Source organism: Pseudophryne corroboree, chromosome 2, assembly GCF_028390025.1.
Source record: "Pseudophryne corroboree isolate aPseCor3 chromosome 2, aPseCor3.hap2, whole genome shotgun sequence".
NCBI lineage: Eukaryota > Metazoa > Chordata > Amphibia > Anura > Myobatrachidae > Pseudophryne > Pseudophryne corroboree.
The window spans coordinates 776,890,208-776,916,366 of NC_086445.1; positions in this window are offsets into that span (position 1 = coordinate 776,890,208).

Here is a 26,159-nt window from a genome sequence, read left to right on the forward strand (position 1 = left end):
TTTCAGGCACCCTGCAAGCCATATTCAGGTGCCTTTGGGCAGCTATAGTGCAATCCCCAGGCCCTGTGCCCTATGTGTTGGCACCATTCGCACACCCCTAGTTTGCACCCATCCCATGCTGGGTACAAAAGATCCATCTGAAACTGGCATGCTGAGTCTGCATGCTACAATAAAGCAAAGAAGTGAGCTTACATGCCCACAAAACTTCCAGAAAATGGAACAGTTCCATGCAATCGCATGGTTGCTGCCAGTTACACCCAAAAATCCCCATTTCACAGAAAGTGTTGTCCATACACAGTTGGATTAATCTAAAAATAGAAGTTGATAAAATACCGTGCGCCAAATAATAGCTGCCTTGTGGTTTCAAAATGGAAAAGAAAGTGTCACCAACACTTCATAAATCGATGCAGTCAAAAGAGAATACCATTTGAATCCACTGGCGCTCATGAAAGAGAAACAGAACAAACAATCATACTGTATTATGTATGTAAATGAGTGATAAAAACATGGGGAATCTTTTGGTAGGTCTTGTACCTAAATTATATGTCTACCATTTTAAGAGTAGACAAACACGTTTTCATAGGAGCTGGAATCAGGGAACCTCCCCATAATCATTATGGGGAGGTTCCCTGATGATAACCAGAAATATCAGGAGGACAGGACATTTCCGGCAGGACAAATGAAGCTGTACACCCATTGCATCCGGGTGTAGTGGGCGAACAGAGTTTTCGGCATGTCCGCGATCTACTTCCGGGAATGATGTGATGGCGGTGACGTCACTTCCGGTAATGACGTGCCGGGTGTGGGGGTTGATAACCAGAAATATCAGGAGGACAGGACATTTCCGGTAGGACAAGTGAAGCTTTACACCCATTACATCCGGGTGTAGTGGGCGGATGGAGTTTTCGGCATGTCCGCGATCTACTTCCGGGAATGACGTGATGGCGGTGACGTCACTTCCGGAAATGACGTGCCGGGCGCGGGGTTGATGACGACTTCCTGGAGTTTGTGACGATTTAGAGACTTGCTTGATGGCGGGAGTTTCTATTAAGATAAAAAGGAATGGAGTGGACTTCGGGAAGGGACGTTGTTGAATGTTGTAATGGGAACATTAGAAGTAGTTGATCCATGTCTGGAAATAGGTGTGACTGAATACCCAAGTGAAAAGGGTATAAATATGTAGAAATGGTTTATCCTCCTTATGCCTTGAAAAAGACACTGGTGTGTCGAAACGCGTTGACAGGAGGATCTGTTTACTTTGGGGAGATGTCTGGGGTATCAACATAGGATCTGGATGGCAAATCCCGGGGACGCCTGGTGTTACCATCTTTAATTTTGCTGTTTTGTCTGCTTTTTCAGTGGACCATTTCCTTTGGTGAGAGACCACCTTTATCCCCAAGTGTTTTTAAAGTGATGTTGTTGTGAAATAAATAGTATTGCACTATTGGAGGTTTCTATCCTTCTCTTTTTTCGGGCCCATCGCCGAGTAGAGGATTATAAGGGGACCGAATCCAGACTGGTGAGATTCCAGCTCCTATGAAAACGTGTTTGTCTACTCTTAAAACGGTAGACATATAATTTAGGTACAAGACCTACCAAAAGATTCCCCATGTTTTTATCACTCATTTACATACATAATACACTATGATTGTTTGTTCTGTTTATCTTTCATGAGCGCCAGTGGATTCAAATGGTATTCTAGGTGGATTAATCTGTATGCACCCCTATTTTCCATATGTTAATCAAATGTTAAGAAATTCCTCAGGTGCTCATTAACTGATAAGCTTGGGTGTGGTTCTGACTCTTTAATAGAGTGGGACATGGCCTAAACCCATGATAGAAGCATACTCTTTATTTAAAATTCATAAGATGCCTGAGAGCAATGCTTATATTTTTGAAAGTCAGTGAAGGGACTGACCAAAAGGGAATGTTAATCAAGGGGCTGGTCAGCTTATTAAACTATTGTAATATTTTGGAACTAACATTCCCTGAATTCAGACATATTACAGTTTGTCGTGTTACAGGTTGAGTATCTCTTATCCAAAATTCAAAATCACACATTTTTGGGTCCCCTACTGAGATAATGACAAATATATTATATATTATGTGTATATATTTATTTATTATATAGATAGAAAATATAATATATATGTATATGTGTCATTATCTCAGTAGGGGAACTAAAAATGTGTGATTTTGGATAAAGGATACACAACCTGTATTAGGTGAATCCCCAAATGGGATCACTACCACCCTAAAACCTGGCCCTGATACAACTGAAACACCTCATGTTTGTGTCATCCCAGTTGGTGCAGGGTTGTTAAAAAAAAAAAAAAAATATATATATATATATATATATATACATAGAGATGGACAGCACACCTGTTAAATACAGCAGTAAAAGTCCTGGTGCCAGCGGTAGGTGCACAGGCAGTACACCAATATATCCAAAGAAGTCATCCACGGCACTCAGTAAATAATTCGCAAGGAAGCAGAAATGTAGCAACGTTTCGAAGGATTTATTCCCTCATCGTCAGGCACAAAATACAATGAAAAAACATCTCACCTTATACCCCAGGTAACCCACGTGTTGGCGTCCGGAAATCAGAGGGACGTCGTCCACAAAGGACGTCATCAACCGCTGCCCGTTGCCCCAGGCCAAGGCAACGGGCAGTGGTTGATGACGTCCTTTGTGGACGACGTCCCTCTGATTTCCGGATGCCGCCGCCAACACGTGGGTTACCTGGGGTATAAGGTGAGATGTTTTTTCATTGTATTTTGTGCCTGACGATGAGGGAATAAATCCTTCGAAACGTTGCTACATTTCTGCCTCCTTGCAAATTATTTACTGAGTGCCGTGGATGACTTCTTTGGATATATATATATATATCTATATATATATATATATATATATATAGAGACAGAAAATGGTCTAATAAAAGTGCAAGGATGGAATACGTGTCTTCAATGGACTACCAAATACTGTACATATCATCAGCACAAAAGAGTTAAGTAAATGCCAGCATGGAATGCATATACAGTATAGGCTTGGGTCTCAGGAAGCATCTGCAGTCAACTGACAGCATGTATAGTACACACAAAATTGAAATTTGAGACAAGTTTTACCAATATCAAATGACACCTGATCTTGCTCAAACCTGAGATGAAGTCAGGATTGCTTGTGATGAAAGAGCCACTGTCAGTGTACCTTAAATTGGTGCAGGGGAGACCAGACTCCTTGCTCTGCTAACAGTGCCACTGCAAGAGTCTGTGTCCTCAGAGGAGCTGGCACACAAGTGCTGGAGCTCTTATCATGGCTAGAGTGTAGAGGAGAGCAAATTGTTTATATCTGAAAAAAATATGGCCAGTCAAATTTTTTGGGGTCACAGAAACACCACCTCTGTGTGTCATGAGTATACTGTTGTGTTCCTACTGACTGGTTAGTAGTCTGGCAATATGTAGGGCACAGGTATATTGATCTATTTCGTGTGGATGCACCTGCATTGATTCAAGAACATATAGCACAAACTGAGCTTTACTGTGCAAGGGTCTTATTCTGCACATCATCACATTAGCAGTGTGGTCATCTCCAAAGTAGATTTATTTATTTATTACCAGTTATTTATATAGTGCACACATATTCCACAGCGCTTTACAGAAAATATTTGACTATTCAAATCAGTCCCTGCCCCAGTGGAGCTTACAATCTATATTCCTTACCACACGTACACACACATTCACATTAGGGTTAATTTTGTTGGGAGCCAATTAACATACCAATATATTTTTTGATTGTGGGAGAAAACCAGCGCACCCGGAGGAAACCCACGCAAGCATGGGGAGAATAAACAAACTCCACATACATAGGGCCATGGCAGGAATAAAACCCTACAACCTCAGTGCTGTGAGGTAGTAACGCTAACCATTACACTGTCCATGTATTCCCATCACCATATCCAGGGCTGCCATAGCTTAATATTTTGGTAAGCGAATATAGATTTTGACGTCCCTAGATGGGATAAACATTAAAGTGATATTGTGCACCTTAGCAATGCACAACAAAAATGTGTGTGATCTCAAAAGTACCCCTCAGGGTACAGGGAGATAGTGGGTGACAGGGGGATAGTTGGTGACTGGGGACATAATGGTTGACTGGGAGAAAGTAAGTTTCTGAGGACATAATTGGGGACAGGGAGATCAGGGCCATAACTAGGTGTGTGCAGAGGGGTACCGCATATAGCGCACAGGGTAGGAGGCCCTGTTGGCACCACTTGTAAATTATCAGTTTTAATTACTTTCACTTGCAGCTTCTCCCCTTTTTGAAGCCTAGCATCTCCTGACCGCTCCTGTAATCTACAGTGGCTCCTTCTGTTGTTAATACTGTCAGAGAAATCTGAACCCTGCATGATGGGACTGAATGCTTATAGGGTTAAACTTTGTGTATCAATGTAATCTGGGTGCAGGAAACATATATTCTGAACAGTATATAAAAGTGTTCATCTCTCACCCTGCACCTGTTTCTGTTAATGTCATTTCTAAAAGGCCTCTTTCTGTCATTAGGGGGCTAGAAGTAGTGTATAGTGCTCTATTGCTGACTCATGGCCCCTATGTGACTGCCTAGAGGTCTTTGCATGCTCATAATTAAGAATAAGTATAGTATCTGGATGACAGTAATAAAGACGGATTGTGTTCTCTGTCACGTAACCATTTCTGATGTAATGTGTATTGTAAATTATATAAACTGTAAGCTCTGTAACTAATTTGTCTCTCTGAGCCTGCATGCTCTTAGACACCAACCTGGGCCTAGGTGCGAATAAATCAAAAATGCTTTTCATCTTATCCTGGCATATCTCATTTCTCTTGCTACCACATTTGTTGTTTCCTGCCCAGTTGGACATATCACACTACCTGCACGGGACAACATGGCTACTGTATCTTCAACCGCAGAAACTAAACAGTGCTGTAAGGTGAAAAACTTTTCTAGCTTTCCTTTCTGTGGCACAATGGTATGGTAGACCTATCCCGTGTATCCAGTGTTTGCTCCAAAAAGAAACTCATTTTGAGTTAAGGAATAGATGACAAGCATATCTTTTGTTTTCTCTATAATTAATATTTCCTTTTTCCTAGGACTAATATCTAATACCATTTTTTCCAGAAATCACTGCTATTTTGATTATTGTAATATTCAAATTAATGCATGTATTGGTTTTCCCTCATTTTCTGTATTTTTCAGGATTTTCAGGTTTTAACCTAATGCTTTTTTCCCATAATTTGATGATATAAATGGTATAAATTGCAGTTACTGTACATAAAGTACTAAGTATAATGGGTTGAACTGATGCAATAACTGCTATATGTATTCTGTGTTGCAATGTATGTATGTATGTATGTATGTATGTATGTAAGTAAGGGATGAATGAAACTGAGTAAATGTGTGCAAATGTAAACTGAACTCTGGTCTCATACCAGGGACAAGAGAGAGTACAGCCATGCATTTATAGAGCCTGGATAAGAATTAGATCTGTGTGAGTTTTTCTTGTCCGAGGTATTGTAAGGGCTTGATAGGCAATTGATATGTGTGAGTTTTCTTGTCAAGACATTATAAAAGAGAAAGGGGTCTTGTACTCCATCAGACGTGATGCTTGTGGGTATACTTAATTGTATTGAAATAATTGATTTATCTCCTTGCTGCAGCAGGAGACTCCATTTGCTTGTGATAGCCGGTTATTGAGGAGATTCTTGTGCACAAGTGGAGGGCAAAGGGGGCAAAATCAGTCCACAAAGAATTAAGTACCTCTGGGTACACCGGCCCTTGTTATGTGCTGTAAACATGGGGTGATTGTGATGAAATATTTGAAAGAATGAAATAAGAGAACACAGGATTATCTAACCTTTCCTCTTATAGGAACCTTTAACGCAAATGTTTTAAATAATTTAGGAAATAAGTTGAAAAGTTGTAATGATTGTAAATCTTATTGTGGGTGGCGTAAGCACTTTTATTGTCACTGTGACGAAATGAGGTCTGTGACAATTAATATAGCTATGCCTCATTTTCCATGTCAAATATCTACTTTTTATACCCATATAAATATACATCCAATACATCTGTTTGTTCATTCTCTATAACATGTTCATTGCTGCTCACCCAATACTGTGTTTAAATCAACCTAAATATTGTTAATATATGTAATTGTGTTATGTTATCTGTTACCCTTTAGATAACGTAGTTATCTTATACCTAGTTTCCTATTATTTTCATACACCACAGTGGACACTCAAAGGTTGAGTCATATAAGGTACCATTGTCCATGTTTGTTTACTCCCTATTGTCCAAAAGTGAGCTGACCAGACAGGGTGGGTCTCTGACTGATGTAATCACCTTGATTAGAATATGTATTGTATTCCAATGCTGTAAGATCCTAAGACACAGAGGTCACACACACCCCAGCAATATGAAGCTTCTGGGGTATAAGTAGAGCTACCCAGAGAGCTGAAGGGAGGCTCTTTGATCCCAGGCTAAGAAGTAATGTTCTGCCAGGGATCTGCTTGGGGACCCATTATATTGGTTTTATCTAGGACTCTGTATTGCTAGAAGAGACTCTCTGCTCCGAGACTAAGAAGTAATGTTCTGTCTGGAGATTGTGGTGGGAATTGTCATGTGGAATTGGATTACAGAAGTGTATCTTCACATTTGGTGGTGATGGTGGGATCACACAAGACACCAGCAGAATGTAATAAACCACAGCAGGCAAAGGATTCCACCCTACTATGCTACCGATACAAGACGGGAGTCCTGCAAGAACTGTGTCATGCAAGAAACATTGGATTCAACACAGTGAATACTAGGGGTTCCCTAATTGGAAAATTGGCTCAATGGGACTTTGAGCACCCTTGTGATGAGGAGGAAGAGGAGGATATGGTCCAGGACTCAGCAGAGGGGACCAGTAATGGAACCAGGGCAGGGGAGCTTGTGGATAGAAGTTCGTCAGCATATCGGCAGGCTGGGAATCTGGATATGTTATTTATATTTACCAAGATGCAGTACATTTGGGAGTACTGGAATGAAGCTCAGTGGGTAATCAGCAGGTGGAGAGTATCCATCATACAGGACAAGTTGTGTCATCTGGGGAATGTGTTCATACACTGCAGAAGTGAAGCAGCCACATGGAATCTGCTGGGGGAGCCAGAGTTTGTGGAATTCAGGGAGGCAATGATCGCCACAGTGGCCCAAATGACACAAAGGATACAATATACATAGACAGAAGGGCAAGTGCAGAGTAAATTGTCTTCCCAGACAGAGCCAGAGGAATTGGCATTGGATCAGGGGCCCCTGGATACTCCAGCATGGCAAGACCAGTGTTACAGAGTGGATGCTGGAAGGCACATCTGCAACAGCTTCTCCCATACCCAAGGGAAGAAGTTGCCCAGTGTTCTATACAGAAAAAAAGCATGCGTTGAAGTGAAGAAAGCAGTGATCACAATCCAGGCACCCCAGGAGGAACTGTACTACAACTTCCCTTTTGCCGAGATGGAAGATGAGAACTTAGAGAGAGAGTGCCAAGAACTGTCTGCCCAGTATGTTACACTGGAAAAGGATGACCTTGACCAGGTGGATGCAAGGAAGAACTGTCTGCAACCCGTTCTCTTCTCATTGGGGGAATGTCACAGTGAAACACTCTGTGACCAGCCTGAGATGTGTTACAACTGGTCATTTGCGGGCTTGGAGTATATAGAAACCATCGCAGAGTGCCAGCGAGATATTGAGGAAGAAGTCGCCACTATCACCCGACCACCACTTGAGCAACAGAGCCTCCAAGGGAATCCTTCAGGTGAGCACCAACCAGTCCTGGCTACTGAGCCATTTACAGTGTTGTGTTTTGGGGAGGGGGGATTGGTTTTTGAGGGAGAAGACCTGGACAGGGATCAGACAGTCCTGTTAGTTTCTCTGCAGCCACATGGGGAATTACCAGTGGGAACAGTGAAAGTGGCTTTTGAGGGGGAAGAGTTAAAAGACAAATCGTTGGATTTTGCTACTTCCCTGCAGCCAATGTTAAATTTTCCTTTGGCAATAGGGCAGAAGCCCCATGTTACTGCCAATTGACAGATTTTGGGAATGCAATCCGAGGAGGGTGGAGGTGAGCCCCACACTGTATCTGAGGCCATGGCAGAGCGCCAGCATCTGCCTGTCCTTATACAACTGACAAATTAATGTTTGGGACACATTAATAAAATACCCACTCCTGAAGTGCCAGAGGTGAGGGATATAATGCACCACCAGGAGGGAAACTGCTCTCAGCCAGCATCTAATTATTTGCTTGTTCTCAGGTGGGAGACCACGGAACAAGTGGGAGAGGTACAGGCATTTACAAGTATGTTTTGAGACCAGAGTTATTTGCTACCAGGGACATATAATTTGGAATCTAGTGAAGAACTGAGCAATTGTGGGTTGCTAATCATAATTCCACCAGACCCAAAAGACTGGTAATTAGATTATTCAGGAAATATGTTCCTCAGTCCTTTTGACCCAGGTTGGGTTAAAGTGCCAGCTAGTTTGTACTGCCCAGGCACAGGGCTTAAAAGTGGTGGAGGAACTTCTGAACTGCTAAACACCCTCTCACCAAACCTAAGGAAAGATTTACTGGATTGTCCCAACAGCCTCGCTTGGACATTGAGGACTTTACCTACAACTTGCCGGGACATTAAAAAGTGGGAGAGGAATGTGAGGAAATGAGGTCTGTGACAATTAATATAGCTATGCCTCATTTCCCATGTCAAATATGTACTTTTTATACCCATATCCATATACATCCAATTCGTCTGTTTGTTCATTCTCCATAACATGTCCATTGCTGCTCACCCAATACTGTTTAAATCAACCTACATATTGTTAATATATGCAATTGTGTTGTTATCTGTTACCCATTAGATAATGTATTTATGTTAGACCTAGTTTCCCATTGTTTTCATACACCACAGTGGACACTCAAAGGTTGAGTCATATAAGGTACCATTGTCCATGTTTGTTTACTCCCTATTGTCCAAAAGTGAGCTGGCCAGACAGGGTGGCTCTCTGACTGATGTAATCACCTTGATTAGAATATGTATTGTATTCCAATGCTGTAAGATCCTAAGACACAGAGGTCACATACACCCCATAGACATGAAGCTTCTGGGGGTATAAGTAGAGCTACCCAGAGAGCTGAAGGGAGACTCTTTGATCCCAGGCTAAGAAGTAATGTTCTGCCAGGGATCTGCTTGGGGACCCATTATATTGGATTTATTTGGGACTCTGTATTGCTAGAAGAGACTCTCTGCTCCCAGACTATGAAGTAATGTTCTGTCTGGAGATTGTGGTGGGAATTGTCATGTGGATTTGAATTTCAGAAGTGTGCTGAACTGTGTTATAACCTATTCTGTCAATAAACCCGGTTGGTTTTTTTATCTACCACCAAGCTTGAGTGATTTGGAACCCGATATCTTCACAGTCACCTCCAATACAAAACCCTCCACCTTATACTGCAAAAACTATGGTCTTGAAAACAGAGACAGTTGAGGAAACTGCAGAAACGGAGGAGGCATTATACCCCTACTTTCATCAGATTATGCAGAACGCGGAGTCAGGGAGCACAGGCACCAAACACTTCCCAGATTGTTGCCACTGCTCATTTCTCTGCTAGTATAGCAGAGGGGGCACGGTCAGTAGAGCCCCCCTGGGTTTCTGCTGCCATTTTTCCCTCTTTGATAACACTACACTACAGGAATCCTCAGTTCATGTTCAGTCACCAGATTCATCTGGTACACGGACACTGGACTATGTTGTAACACCTTTGGGTAGAGGTAGAGGTCAACGCATGATATCACAGACCTTGATTCCTGCAGATTATGGGGTGTCACAGCCACCCCTATACCTGGTCAGGCTTATTACAGCCCCTGCAGCTGGGGCTGCAGGGCCGGCTGTCACATATTCAATGCATGTCCCCTGGACGGCATCAGACTTTAGAGCCCTAGCAGAAAAGATGCCAGATCCCAGGAAGGATCCCAAAGATACTTGGGATCATTTAATTCTAAGTAGGAAAATTCGACCAGCCCACATATAGAGATGTTTTGCAATTATTACCTGCTTTGTTTAAACCTAATGATTACACATCACTGATGCAGCAGTTAAAATGGGACGCTACTGTTGATGACCTTAATAGCGATCATCTAGCTACCAAATGGTTAGAATTAGAACAGCATTTAATAAAACATTCCCTGCCATAATAGATTGGACAAAGATTATGGGAATTGCCCAGGACCCAAAAGAATCAGTCGCAGATTACACTGCCAAATTCTTTAAAACTGTCAAATGCCATAGTGGCATTCCTGACATACAAGGCAAGCCAGAGTTGGCTCCCCTATTAATAACATCTTATGTAGGAGGATTAAAAAGACACATACAATCCAGACTTAAAACCCAGTCTCCTGACTGGAAAACTAAAACCCTTGCTAATATTATTGAATGGTACAGGCATAGAAACATAGAAACATAGAATTTGATAGCAGATAAGAACCACTTGGCCCATTTAGTCTGCCCCTTTTTTATCCTTTAGGTAATCTCAACCCTTTTTGAACCTTAATTCTTTGTAAGGATATTCATATGCCTATCCCAAGCATGTTTAAATTGCTCTACAGTTTTAGCCTCTACCACCTCTGATGAGAGGCTTTTCCACTTGTCCACTACCCTTTCTGTGAAGAAAGTTTTCCTTAACTTTACCCTGAACCTGCCTCCCTCCAGTTTCAGTGTATGTCCTCTAGTTCTAATACTCCACTTCCTTTGAAGAATGTTTCCCTCCTGAACTTTGTTAAAACCCTTGGTATATTTGAAAGTTTCTATCATGACCCCTTTCCCTTCTCTGCTCCAAACTATACATGTTAAGATCTTTTAGCCTTTCCGGGTAAGTTTTGTGATGTAGGCCATGCACCATTTTAGTTGCCCTTCTTTGTACACTCTCTAATGTACTGATATCCTTCTGGAGATATGAGGGTATATTTATTAAAATTCGTATTTTCCCAATTGAGGTTAAAGTTCAATCACGAATGACATCGAAAGTGTAAAGTTGCAACTTTTTGAATTTATAACGACTAATTTACTAAGCTGTCGTATTCTGCATTTTCGGATTTACCGATGTCGATGTCATTCGTATTTTTTTGCAGTGTTTTACGTGAGTGACTTGTAAAACACTGCCGACTTTAACACAATGAATCTCGGCCGGATCTGTGAGATCCGTGCTGGGCTTCATTGTGCACCTTTATCAAAAAATAAATCATTGTTAAAATCTTGAAAAAAAAATGCGTGGGGTCCCCCCTCCTAAGCAAAATCAGCCTCGGGCTCTTTGAGCCAGTCCTGGTTGTAATAATATGGGGAAAAAAGTGACAGGGGTTCCCCCATATTTAAACAACCAGCACCGGGCTCTGCGCCTGGTCCTGGTTCAAAAAATATGTTCGATTTGTAATCCACGTACTTTGCAAAATAAAAAAACGGATACACGACCACGCACTGAAAGGGGCCCCATGTTTTCACATGGGACCCCTTTCCCCAACTGCCAGGAACCCCCCCTGACCTCTATCTAAGAGGATTCCTTCATCCAATCAGGGAGCGCCACGTTGTGGCACCCTCCTGATTGGCTGTGTGCTCCTGTAGTGTATGTCAGGCAGCACGCGGCAGTGATACAATGTAGCGCCTATGCGCTCCATTGTAACCAATGGTGGGAACTTTGTGGTCAGCGGTTGACCAAAAGTAACCTCACCGCTGCCAGGGGGGGTTCCTGGCAGTCGGGGAAAGGGGTCCCATGTGAAAACATGGGGCCCCTTTCAGTGCGTGGTCGTGTATCCGTTTTTTTATTTTGCAAAGTATGTGGATTACAAATCGAACAGAGGAGGACCCATCTACACTGGATTATGTGAGTATAATTTTTTCAACAGGTACCCCATGGATTCTACATGGAGAAGAGGACCGACCCTCGTGTGAACATAGGTAAGTATGTGTGTATGGAGGTGTGGATGTATGAATTAAAGTTTTACTTTCAAGGTGTGTGTCTTCTGTTTTTATTGGGGTATTTTTTTAGTAGTACTACTACAGGTACCAGCGGGCCCGGTTTTCCACCGCATGCTGGTACTTGTGGTTCTCCAAGTACCAGCTTGCGGGGGAGGCTTGCTGGGACTTGTAGTACTGCTACTAAAAACAATATTCAAATTTTGACAACAAGGCTATCAGCCCCCCATCCGCAGCCCTTGGATGGGGGGGACAGCCTCGGGCTTCACCCCTGGCCCTTGGGTGGCTGGAGGGGGGGACCCCTTGATTGAAGGGGTCCCCACTCCTCCAGGGTACCCCGGTCAGGGGTGACTAGTTGGGTATGTAATGCCAGGGCCACAGGTACCAAGATAATAGTGTCCCCCGGCTGTGGCATTATGTATCTGGCTAGTGGAGCCCGGTGCTGGTTTCATAAATACGGGGGACCCCTACGCTTTTTGTCCCCCGTATTTTTGGAACCAGGACCAGGCGCAGAGCCTGGTGCTGGTTGTTTAAATATGGGGGAACCCCTGTCACTTTGTTTCCCATATTTTTTCAACCAGGGCCGGCTCAAAGAGCCCGAGGCTGGTTTTGCTTAGGAGGGGGGACCCCACGCATTTTTTTTTTAAATTAACACTTTCCCACCCCTTCCCACTGAAAAACATGCACGGATCTCATGGATCCGTGCATGCTTATCCGAACACGGTAAAAAAAAGCAGGCCTGTTTTATTTTAGCACTTTTTCACGATTTGTATTTTTTCATGGCAGTGTTTGGCTATTGTCGGCAGTGTTTGTGAATTGCACTTTTTAGTAAATGACCGATTTCTATTAAATTCCAGGCGTATTTGACCGATGGTGTATTCATTCGTATTTTTTTCCTAGGACTTCCAAAAAAAATACGAATGCCCTCATCACTGCCGTGATTTGAGTTTAGTAAATTCCCGAGATGACACTTTGAAGAAAAAACACCATCTTGGTCAAAATCGGAGCTTAGTAAATATACCCCATGGTCTCCAGAATTGGATATAATATTCAAGATGAGGCCATACCAATGTTCTATACAGTGGCATTATTCTTTTTTCCTGCGACTGATTCCTCTGGCTATGCAGCTAAGCATCTGACTTGCCTTTCTCATTGCTTTGTTGCATTGCTTACCTGCCTTTAAGTCACTTGAAATAGTGACTTCTAAATCCCTTTCCTCCTCAGTAATTTCCATAATAGTACCCTTGATACTATATTTAGCCTTTTGGTTTTTGAGACGCAAGTGCATGATTTTGCATTTTTTAGCATTAAACTGAAGTTTCGCCATTCTTGACCATTTTTAAAGCCTAGCTAGGTCATCAGTCATTTGTTTAACCCCTCCCGGTGTGTCTACCCTGCTGTAAATCTTTGTATCATCTGCAAAAAGGCATACTTTCCCTTTAATACCATTTGCAATGTCACCAACAAATATATTAAAGAGAACTGGTCCAAGTACAGTTCCCTGGGGTACTCCACTGGTAACATTTCCTGCCAAAGATTGCACTCCATTTACTACAACTGTCTGTTTCCTATCTTGCAACCAGGTTCTTATCCATTTAACTGTTTTATAATCCACCCCCACACTTTCAAGTTTATTTAGCAGTATGCGATGTGGGACAGTGTCAAATGCCTTACAAAAGTCTAGATATGCTACATCTACAGCTCTCCCTTGATCTATTATTTTTATCACAGAGTCAAAAAAGTCAATAAGATTTGTTTGGCATGATATCCCACCAGTAAAACCATGCGGTTTTGGATCCTGTAAATTGTTTGATTTAAGATATTCCATAACTCTTTCTTTTAATAGTTTTTCCATTACTTTCCCTACTATTTATGTAAGGCTTACTGGTCTGTAGTTATTTGCTTCTTCCTTGCTTCCACTTTTGTACAGTGGAACTACATTCTTTCTTTTCCAGTCCTCTGGCATGGCACCTGTATTTAGTGACTGGTTAAATAATTCTGTTAATGGTGCCACCAGCACATCTTTTAGCTCTTTTAGTATCCTTGGGTGTATCCCATCTGGCCCCATTGATTTTTCCACTTTTAGTTTTGAAAGTTCTGTTAGGACCTTCTCTTCTGTAAATGTAGTTTCAATTACCTTCTTTTTATGAATGTCCTTGCAGCTTAACTGTGGCCCCTTCCCTTCTCCTTCTGTAGTAAATACTGAGCAAAAATAATGATTTAGGTGATCTGCTATTGCCTTGTCTCCCTCCACCAAATTCTCAATCTCTGTCTTAAGTCTTATTATTCCTCCATTTGATTTATTCCTTTCATTTATATACTTAAATAAAGTTTTACCCCCTTTATCTACTGACTGGGCCATTTTCTCCTCAGCTTCTTCCTTTGCACGTCTGATCACTTTCTTCGCATCCTGCTGTCTGTCAAGAAACACCTCTTTGTTGTTATTATTTTGAGTCTGTTTGGATTTCCTAAAAGCCATATTTTTTTGCTTTCACACTAGTTGATAGTTCTTTTGTGAACCACACTGGCTTCCTTTTCCTGGTGCTTTTCTTAACCCTTTTGATACAAAGGTCTGTTGCACTTAGTATTGCACTTTCAGGTTTTCCCACCTCTCCTGCACTCCTTCCAAGTCCCTCCAGTCCCCAATGAATCACTTAAACATCTACCATTTTTGCAAAGTCAGCATTCCTAAATTCCAACACCTTGCAAAAGACCCCTCCCAATTTACATCAGGTAAATAAAAGTCTCCCATGATTATGACTTCTCCCTTTAAAGCCATTTTAGTGATGTCCAACAATAGGTTACTGTCTAAATCCTGGCCCTGGCCTGGTGGTCTATAGATAACCCCAATGCGAATAATGTCCTTCTCCCTGGTTTCTATGGTGACCCAAAGGGCCTCAGTTTTGTCTTCAATATTTGGTATTAAAGTAGCATTTATGCTTTTTTTCATCATTAGAATAATTTAGCTGAATAAGATGTGAACAAACAGCAAAAATTAATGAATTTGTAGATCAAAGTAGCTGAACAGTCAGCTCAGCCAGCTCACAGGACATTCTCCAGTGGGAGGGGGTCGGCTCACCGGAGAGCTGCAGTTACAACTGCCATGAAATAGGGCACTTGTCCTATGATTGCCAGAAACCCCCCATGCAAGGGAAAATAAAATCCTCTGACAATCGCAGGGACTTTAGACAGCATCCAGGGAATAGAGATTGACATGAGGTCAAAGCTTCGGTGTACCCAGTAGTAGCTACAGATAAACATGATCCCATGGTAAATTTAATCATAAATAATAAACCAATACTAATGTGCTGCTATGTTTCTTAGCATAAAGAGGACACAAAGTGTCCAAAAATAAGATGCAGTTATGTTTCCCCAAAGTGGAATACATAGGACATTGTATATCACAAGGTTACCGACACAAACCACAAAGAGAGTAGAGGCAATTCAACAGGTATAATTGTCCAGAAATAAAAAGCGTTTCTAGGGATGACAGGTTACTGCAGACAATGGATACTTAATTACTCGCTGTTAGCAGCTCCACTTTATGAATTAACAAAACACGCTGTTACAGAATCTTTGCAGCACACGGAAGAAACAAACCAAGCATTTCAGACTTTGAAAGAGTCATTTTTACAAACACCAGCACTAGGCATTCCAAATTATAACAAGCCTTTTTCCCAGTTTTGTCATCAAGTAATGGGACATTCTGCTGGTGTGTTAACTCAATGACATGGAGATAAACAACACCCTATAGCATACTACAGTGCTGTTTTGGACCAGGTCACCAGGGCCCTGCTGGTTTGTTTTCAGGCAGTAGCAGCCACCGCTACCTTAGTTCCCAAATCTAAATCACCTTTGTATCTGTATGTGCCTCATGCAGTAGCGACCCTTCTTACATGTAAACAAACTCAGCATTTAACCACTTCAAGGCTCACTAAATGGGAATTAGCTTTGCTGGTGCCAGGTAATCTTATTATCCAGCACTGCAATATATTGAATTCCTCCATCCTTCTGCATCTAAGGGATGAGTCTTTACAGACTCAGAAGGAGGAGGGGGAAGATGGGGGCACATAGGGCACACAAGACACACACGATTGCCCTGCAATTGTGGCACAGAACTTTTCTTCACGACCTTACTGATGAACCTATCCCTCATGCAGATTTAACATTGTTTGTGGAGGGAAGCTGCCTGAGAAGAGAGGACAGCAGCCTCTGGTCTACATATGCAGTATGCACACAGACTGATTCATTGGAGACCAGTCCACTGCCAGCTCCTCACTCAGCTCAAAGTGCTGAGCTTGTAGCTTTAACCAGAGCTTGTAAACTAGCAAAGGACAAAATTTTAAACATTTACACTCATACGCGCTATGCATTTGGGGTTGTCCAAGATTTCTGGTAGTATGTGGAAAATTAGAAATTTCTTAACATCTAATGGTGCACCTATCACCTATCACTATCGGGCATGCGGAAAAGGTACGAGAACTCTTAGAAGCAATAATGGAGCCTGAACAAAATACTGTAATAAAGTGTCAGGTTCACACTGCCAGCAGAGATGAGGTGTCTAAAGGAAATGCCAGAGTGGACAAAATAGCAAAATCCACTGCCATGTCAAAAGAACAAGTATAAGTAATGTCTGAAATACGTATACCTGAAACACTTTTTTCTATGAAACTAAATTCCAGTCCACAGGAAATCTCCACCTGGGAGTGGGAAGGGTGCCAGCCAGATGCTGATGGTTTGTGGCACAGCAAAGAAGGCAAGCCAGTGGCACCCATATCACTTTTACATGCACTCATGGTCTGACCCATGCATCGAAAACTGCAATGACTAATTTAGTCAGGAGCTACTGGTACGCCCCTGGATTCTCTACACTGGCTTCTAAATTTTGTCAGAGCTGTCTACTTTATCTCCAAAACAATCCAGGAAGAAAATTGCCTACAATATCATCACACCTTCCTGCCACAGAGGGACCATTTCAGGTGGTACAAAATGATTACATTCTGCTCCCAAAGGTAAGACAATTGCAGTATGTTCTGACTTTAACAGACCTGTTTAGCGGGAGGGTGGAGGTGTGACCTGTAGCCACGGAAACAGCTAGTATGACAGCCAAAAAGATAGTGCAGGAATTAGTCTGCAGGTATGGACTCCCCCAGGTTATCACCTCTGACCAAGGTACACATTTTCCAGGAAGAGTATTCCAAGAAATGTGTGAAATGATGGGCATTAAGCAACAACTACATGTGCCCTATCACCCTCAGTCAAGTGCAAAAATTGAGAGATTAAATCAGACTGTAAAGAATAAATTGCAAAAGTGTACCAAGCAGGCCACTGGACTCTTGAGGCCTGAGGCCTTGCCAATTGTTTTGCATTCTATCCGAACCATGCCTACTGGACCATTTTGCCTTTCCCCATAGGAAATCCTATTTGTAAAGTTACCCAACCTTATTAAGGTCCCAGCCCCAGACCTTTCTACAGCCCAAGATGTGACTGTTATATATCTGATTAACATGAGTAGGTAGATCAAGACAATTCACGATGCTGTTATTTCCCAACAGCCAGGCAGTCCTGCGGCCTGCCATGATTTGATGCCTTTTTACTTTGTGATGATAAAAAACTTTTTACATTGCATTCTTTTGTCCGAATGGTGTAAAGGACCATTCCAGGTGCTGTTGACAACTCCAACGGCGGTGAAAGTCCACAAAAAATCCACCTGGGTACACACATTGCATTGCAAAAAGGTCCACTCTTACCCGCCCCTAAGTGAAACAGAGGACATCCTGCAGATCACCTGTGTTGATTACAGGACCGCAGAATAAAACCCCTGGTGAGTTGCCACCTACAGTAAGTCAGAAAGAAGCAAATCTTCTCTACCCATGAAGAAAATGAAGATAATTTGGATCCTGTTCTCTGTCTTAACTCCTGTCATGCTGGAGACTCACATCACAGACTATGGACATGATATAAAAGGAAAAAATGCTATACTTGCCATTCATAAGGCCATTGCTAGGGCTAACAATGAGACTGACTGTTGGAGGTGTACACATTTGCCAATGACAACTGAGTCAGGGATACCCTTAATGGCCATTATGGCAACTTGGGAAGAAATCATGAGATTTGACTGGGTATACTGGGAGGAGAATTTCTCTGGAATCAATTTTAGCACAAGAATTAGTCCTCAGAGGAGAATAAATTCACCCCCCTTAGCGATAGTAGCCAGAGTAGGACAGCCTGCCATTTGTGTGGTTCATAATGATTTAGCTCAAGGAACATCAGACGATGGTGAGACAAAATTCTTACGCATTGTCAACAGACAAAAGATGGGGGACACTGAGTGTCCCTGAGGAGTCCAGGTACTGAACGGGAAGGATGGGGAAGATCTATATTTAGAGATTTTTATGGTAATGTCAATAACTCCATGTTTAGATCTTAGGAAAGAAGTGTGGACATTCATGGCCTGAACCCCTATAGTAAGATAGGTAACAACACTCAATCTTTCCTCTCAACACTTCTCACTAATGTAAGGGTGACAGGTGTCACACTCCCTAGAGGTTTTTACTGGTTCTGTGGGAAAAATGCTTAATCGTGGTTAGCATTAGGAAGATCAGGTAAGTGCGTCCTTTCTAAGGTAGCCCCCATGTTAAGAGTCACTAGAAAATTACACAGAGTCCCACGTAATAATCGATGATAGGGAAGTGTTCTAGAGGGTCAGGAGAGGTATAGTGTACAAAATAGATGGGAACAATTCTTCTATTCGCTTTTCCCCCAGGTAGGGGTAGGATTTCTGTCAGAAAGACTGGAAGCTTATACTCACTATATGGACATGATAGCAAATGAAACCAGTCATGCCATATGAGAAATGAATGAAGAATTAGCTCAAGTGCGTAAAGTAGCTTTGCAAAAAAGATTTGCTCTAGACCAAATCTTGTCCTCAGAGTGAGGGACATGTGCCTTGATTGGACAGGAGTGTTGCACTTACAGTGCAGATAATTCAGATATAGGAGCCAATTCAGTAAGGTTAGCAAATTCTGCTAATCAGCAGAATTTGCTAACCATTAGCATGCATGTTGGGGGCCTCCCAGCACTGGGCAAGGCCGCCCAGCATGCTGACCGGTGCCTCCCCCCCTGCTTCAAGCAGAAATTGCGAACAGCACACAATTTCAGCTTGTTAGTAGAAATTAAGGATGACTCCTGCCGGCGCAGCTTAGCTGCGGCCGCAGGAGTCCCATCGCCATTTCTGCTGTCACAGTGGCTGCATGTGATGTCACGCTGCTGCTGCGGCTGCATCCTCCAACATGCCCACGTTCACGCATACCAGCCCATCGTTTGGCTGTCACGCCCCGCAATGTTCCGTTTCCACCATGAAAACGGAGCGTAGTCGCCCCACCCCCGCCTGTACCTTATTGACAGGCAAAGGTGATCAAATTTTATGCGGCTCACCGCAGAAAATGTGGGTGCATGCGAGGTAGGGCCTGCTGCACATGAGCCCGCGGCCCCTCAGCAAAAACTCCATACAAATCGCTACTTGCGATTCATACTAAATTTGCCCCATAGTGGAAGAAAACATTACGGAACTGGAAAAGATGCAGGAAGGCATAAGGAAGATAGAAGAAAAAGAATGAGATACTTTTGGATTCCTAGGCATTTCAGCCCTGAAAGACGGATTCTTACAGTATGTAATGATCGGTGGATTGATAATATTGCTTTTTTACCTGTGTTTGAAGTGTATACCAATATTCCTTAGTAAGGGGTGTCAGAGTAGTTCAAAATCTGCAATTGGTCCAATTCCCTCTGTTCTTCAGCCCCCTGTCTATGTTCCAATGTCCAGAGGGGTAATGCCCATTAGTCAAAATTTTCTGCCACTTTAAACACCTCCCCGTTAGCACCATTCAGGTGTTTCGAGCAAATGGAATAAGCGACCCAATGGTCGTATATGAAAAAGTGGATAATAATACGTGACAAAGGAAATGTCAGAGGGAGGACTTGTCAGAGAAATCTGGACCCTGCATGATGGGACTGAATGCTTATAGGGTTAAACTTTGTGTATCAATGTAATCTGGGTGCAGGAAATATATTCTGAACAGTATATAAAAGTGTTCATCTCTCACCCTGCACCTGTTTCTGTTAATGTCATTTCTAAAAGGCCTCTTTCTGTCATTAGGGGGCTAGGAGTAGTGTATAGTGCTCTATTGCTGACTCATGGCCCCTATTTGACTGCCCAGAGGTCTTTGCATGCTCATAATTAAGAATAAGTATAGTATCTGGATGACAGTAATAAATATGGATTGTGTTCTCTGTCACATAAGCATTTCTGATGTAATGTGTATTGTATATTATATAAACTGTAAGCTCTGTAACTAATTTGTCTCTCTGAGCCTTAGGCACCAATCTGGGCCTAGGTGCGAATAAATCATATATGCTTTATATGCGTATATGTGAATAAATCATATATGCTTTTCATCTTATCCTGGCAAACCTCATATTTTTGCTACCACAATACTTATACAACATTCATGAACTCAAATTGAGATTTTTTGGTTATTCAGCCACACAGTCCTTTATTACATTTCAAGATGCTGAAATAACTTGGATTCAAACCCATTGCCTGTGGCATTGCAGTCAGACAATCTATTCATTGAGCCAAGAGGCATGTGCCTTATGTCCCTATTGGAAAAATGGGGGGGAGGGTGCCAATTCCCTCTCCGGCACAGGGCACCAAAAAGTGTAGTTACAGCTCTGAGGGAGGTAGTAGGTAACTGGGGACATAGTGGGTGACAGGGAGATAGTGGGTGACAGGGAGATAGTAGGTGGCTGTGGACATAGTGGGTGACAGGTAGCTAGCAGATGACTGGGGACATATTGCGTGACAGTAGATAGGCAATTTTTGATGGAGCCTTTATTATGGGAGCAGGTGCTGGCATGAACTAATAAAAATGTCTGCCAGTGTCACTGACATTGTAGCTGTGATCTGAGGCTGAGGCAGAGAGGAGGATGGGGAAGATAGTTGCAAGGTCCATTAAGCCATGCCCCCATCACATGTCAGGCAGAGAAAATAAAGAAGGGAGGAGGAAGGGGAGAGTAAGGCAGCAACAATTTCCCCGTCCCCTCTAGCATTGATGAGTCAGACAGCGGTCTCCAGGACAGAGCTCCAGCTCAGCGCTGCATCCTCTAGTGAAACAGGCCATGGCCATACACAGCAGTGGCAGCACCCTCCACAATGTGGCTCTCTACACAGCCATATACCTTGCCTAATGGTAGAACCAGTCCTGGCCCTATCACTGTGATTGACCTGATTTTCCATTTGGTGTATTTAATTTACCAAAGTTTTAATGAATCAGGATGGTTTTGGAAATGAACTATCAAACAACTGTATTAAAATTTGGCTCAAATTCAGAATTGATTTATGTATTTCCTATTTAAGTACAATGTAAAAAAGCACACAAACATTTTTCAGAAAAGTATGGTTCACCTAGTTTTACTTTGAATTATGAGCTTCTTTGTTCTGATTATATTCACTGATATTATAGCTCTGTTTCCTATTTAACTAATGCCTAAGGGTTTACAGTTTTAATACTTTCTGCTGCAGTTTTAATCTTTCAGATGACAATTAAAGTGGACAGGTACATTATGTATAATACCCCATTGGCAGAAAATGACCCATATTTAAATTGTCAAGCAAAATCTCACAGTGATTAAAATAATGTTTGAGGAAATAAGAAAAAATCATGTATAAAATATATGAAAATATTTTTTTATGGTTAGAATGTACTACTTCTTTAATCCATTAGCTATTTTCAGAATTATATGCTGTAACATGGATTCATTTTCTGCTTTTTAAGTAGGAGTCTGTCATTATTTTTTGAATTATCCCTTTTGCCTGTAAAAATTAGTATGTTTTGAAATGCTGTTATTAATCATTTGTCAGGGACTTACTGTAAAACATATTTTTTATTATTGTTTTATTATGCCTATTATTATGTGAAAGATGTAAAAAATAAATATTGTAAATTTACAAACTGGTATGCTGATGTTTTGTCTATAAATCTTTAGCTGTCATCTCAAGATGCAATTTCTGCAAATTAAATTATTAGTCATAGGATTTGTGAAACAAGAGAAATAACATATTGTAGAACTTCTATTAAAATAGGAGACTGCCATTTTCATCCTTTTCATACAGTATATGCATGCCACTATATATATATATATATATATATATATATATATGTATATATATATATATATTAGAGATGAGCGGGTTCAGTTTTACTCGGATTTACCCGAATCTCCTTATTGGCTCACGGACATCACGTGTTTTGGTTAGCCAATAAGAAAAATCCAGAAAAAAAACTTGCGATAATTATGCCGTTAAGAACCGAGTAAATCCGAACCCGCTCATCTCTAATATATATATTTATATACATACCAGGTGTGTTGGAAGATCAACCGACCCCAACAGAGGGCACTCACCAATCCATAAAGATTTAAAAGTTTTATTGATACATTACAGTCACCAGTAGTGTGTCGACGTTTCGACCCATAGGGCCTTTCTCAAGACAGTCAGAGAGGACATCAAAACAGCATGCCAGTTACACACATACTGACACTGCCTACTGGGTCCCCTTATATAGCACATCATATACCAATAAATAATGTAATCAACCTTTGGAAATAAATGAGAGCGCAATTGCAATTAAAAATATAGTAAATACTTTAATACATGCACAACATACATTAGACAAAATTAAAAACAAAGTTATTCTAAAAGGTTATTCTAAAAAGTCAAATAAATTATTGGTGCTTGACACACCCCCAGAGGGTTCCACAACCTGTAACTGATCCGGTAATTGTCTGTAAATCAATCACTGTCTCAAATGTTGGTAGCTTTTTCTACTATGTTTGAATAAAGTTCCACAGAATGATGGTTTTTTAGAAGTAAATCTGATGCTCACCGCTGCTGGAGTTCAATAGCAATAAACTTCCCATTATCTGATGCAGCGGAGGGAGAAGGAGCATACACCTCTCTGGATCCAAATGCCGTATGAGGAGAGGAAAGAGTGGCTGTCAGCAGCGCCGCTCACAGTGTCCCTGTCAGCCCGTGCTCCGTACTCCACAATTAGGGGCGAGCTTGATGAGATGTTTCTCAGGGTACACGTGGAAAGGAGCGCGGCTGTAGACTGGCAGTGGAACAGTGGAGACAGAGCCCGGCAGTGTTGTGGTCCTCACGGGGGTAGCCTTACCCCAACAGAGGGCACTCACCAATCCATAAAGATTTAAAAGTTTTATTGATACATTACAGTCACCAGTAGTGTGTCGACGTTTCGACCCATAGGGCCTTTCTCAAGACAGTCAGAGAGGACATCAAAACAGCATGCCAGTTACACACATACTGACACTTCCTACTGGGTCCCCTTATATAGCACATCATATACCAATAAATAATGTAATCAACCCAAATAGGTCACATGCAGTGTGATTCAAACCCATACTCTGCATATAGTATAACATCAAAACTCACAAAACACCGTGGAAACCATAATCCATGTTGCCGGGGTAGACATGGTCAGCACAGTTTAGCAATTCAGAACAGCTGAGGATGCTAAGCCGCGCGCCCGGAACTACCGGAAGCGCGTCATACGCGTCACTCGTAGTCATAGCTACAATGATCGAGTCGTCCGCGACATCAGTAACCAAGGTAACACAATGCACATCTATCTAAACTATGGATACTGATCATGCGCTTACCGCTCACAAGAACACGTCATATGTGTCAACCGTTACCAAGGTAACCCCAGCACACTGTGGAGCGCAAACCCGGAAGCGCCGGGAACAACCAACATGCGTTCCACCAGCGCTCCTGGCCGCGCTCCACAGTGCCGGGCTCCAACCAGCCTAGAGCCAGAAACATATCACAATACACTGTAAAGATTAATTAGTAACACAGACACAAATACCTTATAAACTCCATAGACTCAACTCTATTTATACACTGAACCTCCGATACGGTATAACAACATATTAATCAGACCTAAGTTATGAACTTTATATCAACGGCAGAGTAATAGGAACAGATAGTAATTAGTTTATACTATAGGCACGGATCATATATACAAATTAATCCAATGTATTACATTCGCACCACATCGATGATTACGGCAATATCATACTCTATCAATGAAAACAAAAGGAAAAAAGGAAAAAATGCAGGAGCAGGTTACAGCAGTTATTATGGGCTGTAAATGAAAACAGTATACTCAAAAGTTGTCTGCCCTATATCGTACACATCGTACCAATTATCATGTCAATCCCATACTCCCTCGGCGAAATCCCACCAATCGGATATAGGGATTGAATATAAAACACATCAATATAATTATGTAACAGACAGCAAAAATATGATGCTATAGAAGAGGACCCGGCAAAAGTGATACACCCAATAATACCCACAACATAAAATCTCCATGTATGGTGATCAATATCACCCAAACAGAGAATAACAACATTAAAAAAAAAACAATATACCAATACCAATAACCCTGTGTCTCTGGAAAAAAGAGGGTCAAAAATTGACCCACATTCAATGCTAGCTAATGAATAAATATATTAAGTGGATTATGTTCATTAAGACCGCGCAGGGTAATAGTATCCAGCCTATGGATCCACCTCGCCTCACACTTCTTCAGGGTCAGAACACGATCTCCACCCAGCAGGGGTTCAGGAATGTGGTCAATGACCATACAACGTAATGAAGCTACTTGATGATTTGCAAGGAGGAAATGTTTGGCGACTGGTTTATCGGTCACACCTGATTCAATGGCCTGTCGGATGGAATATCTATGGTTTGCCATCCTGTCCCTGAAAGATCTCTTGGTCATCCCCGTATAGTAGAGACCACAGGGGGAGATAACTATATAAACCAAAAAGGCACTGGTGCAGGTAAGGTTATACTTGATGGATATTCTAATGCCATTATGCGGATGGCGAAAATCCTTACCACTGATCATAGAATTACAAGTGGTGCACCCCTTGCATTTAAAGCATCCAGTCCTCCCAGAGCGTAACCAACATGAGGGCCCAACATTGGGTTGCAAAGTGGGGCGCATCAAGAGTTGTCACAGATTAGGACCTCGTTTATAAGCGCACATCGGGGGTTTGACACCGCGTAATTTCAAACTCGAATCAGTGGTTAGTAATGGCCAATTCTGTTCATATATCTTCTTGGTGATCTGTGAAGTATGATCATATGTACTCACATGTATCATGCGATTATCAGTAGCCTTCTTGGGCAATTTGTCCTTTGGGTGATTGTAGCGATGGTATGCTTTGTTGATACATCTCTCGAGTGTATTAGGTAAGTACCCTCGTTGTAGAAACCTGGATTTTATCTCATTGATCTGTAACTGAGCAAGTTCACTTGAAGAATTGATCCTGAGTACCCTCAAGTACTGGGAAATCGGTATACTTTCCTTCAGGGTGGGAGGGTCGTGTCAGTATGTGTGTAACTGGCATGCTGTTTTGATGTCCTCTCTGACTGTCTTGAGAAAGGCCCTATGGGTCGAAACGTCGACACACTACTGGTGACTGTAATGTATCAATAAAACTTTTAAATCTTTATGGATTGGTGAGTGCCCTCTGTTGGGGTCGGTTGATCTTCCAACACACCTGGTATATGTGAAACCTTTGGGGTTATCATGAGGAGCACCCCACGCTGATGGCTTATGGGACGTGAGTGCGGACACTTCTTTGGAACTATATATATATATATATATATATACACACACATACACAGGTTGAGTATCCTTTATCCAAAATTTAAATTCCCACATTTCTGGGTCACTTGCTGAAATAATGAAATATATATTATTAGAGATGTGCGGCAGGCACTTTTTCATGTATTGATTTTGGATCTGGATCCTCGCTCATGTTTTGGATCTGGATTGGTTTTGCCAAAACCATCCTTTCGGGTTTTGGTTTTGGATCTGGATGATTTTTGTAAAAAACACAAAAACAGCTAAAATCACAGAATTTGGGGGTAATTTTGATCATACGGTCTTATTAACCTCAATAACATTAATGTCCACTTATTTCCAGTCTATTCTGAACACCTCACACCTCACAATATTGTTTTTAGGCC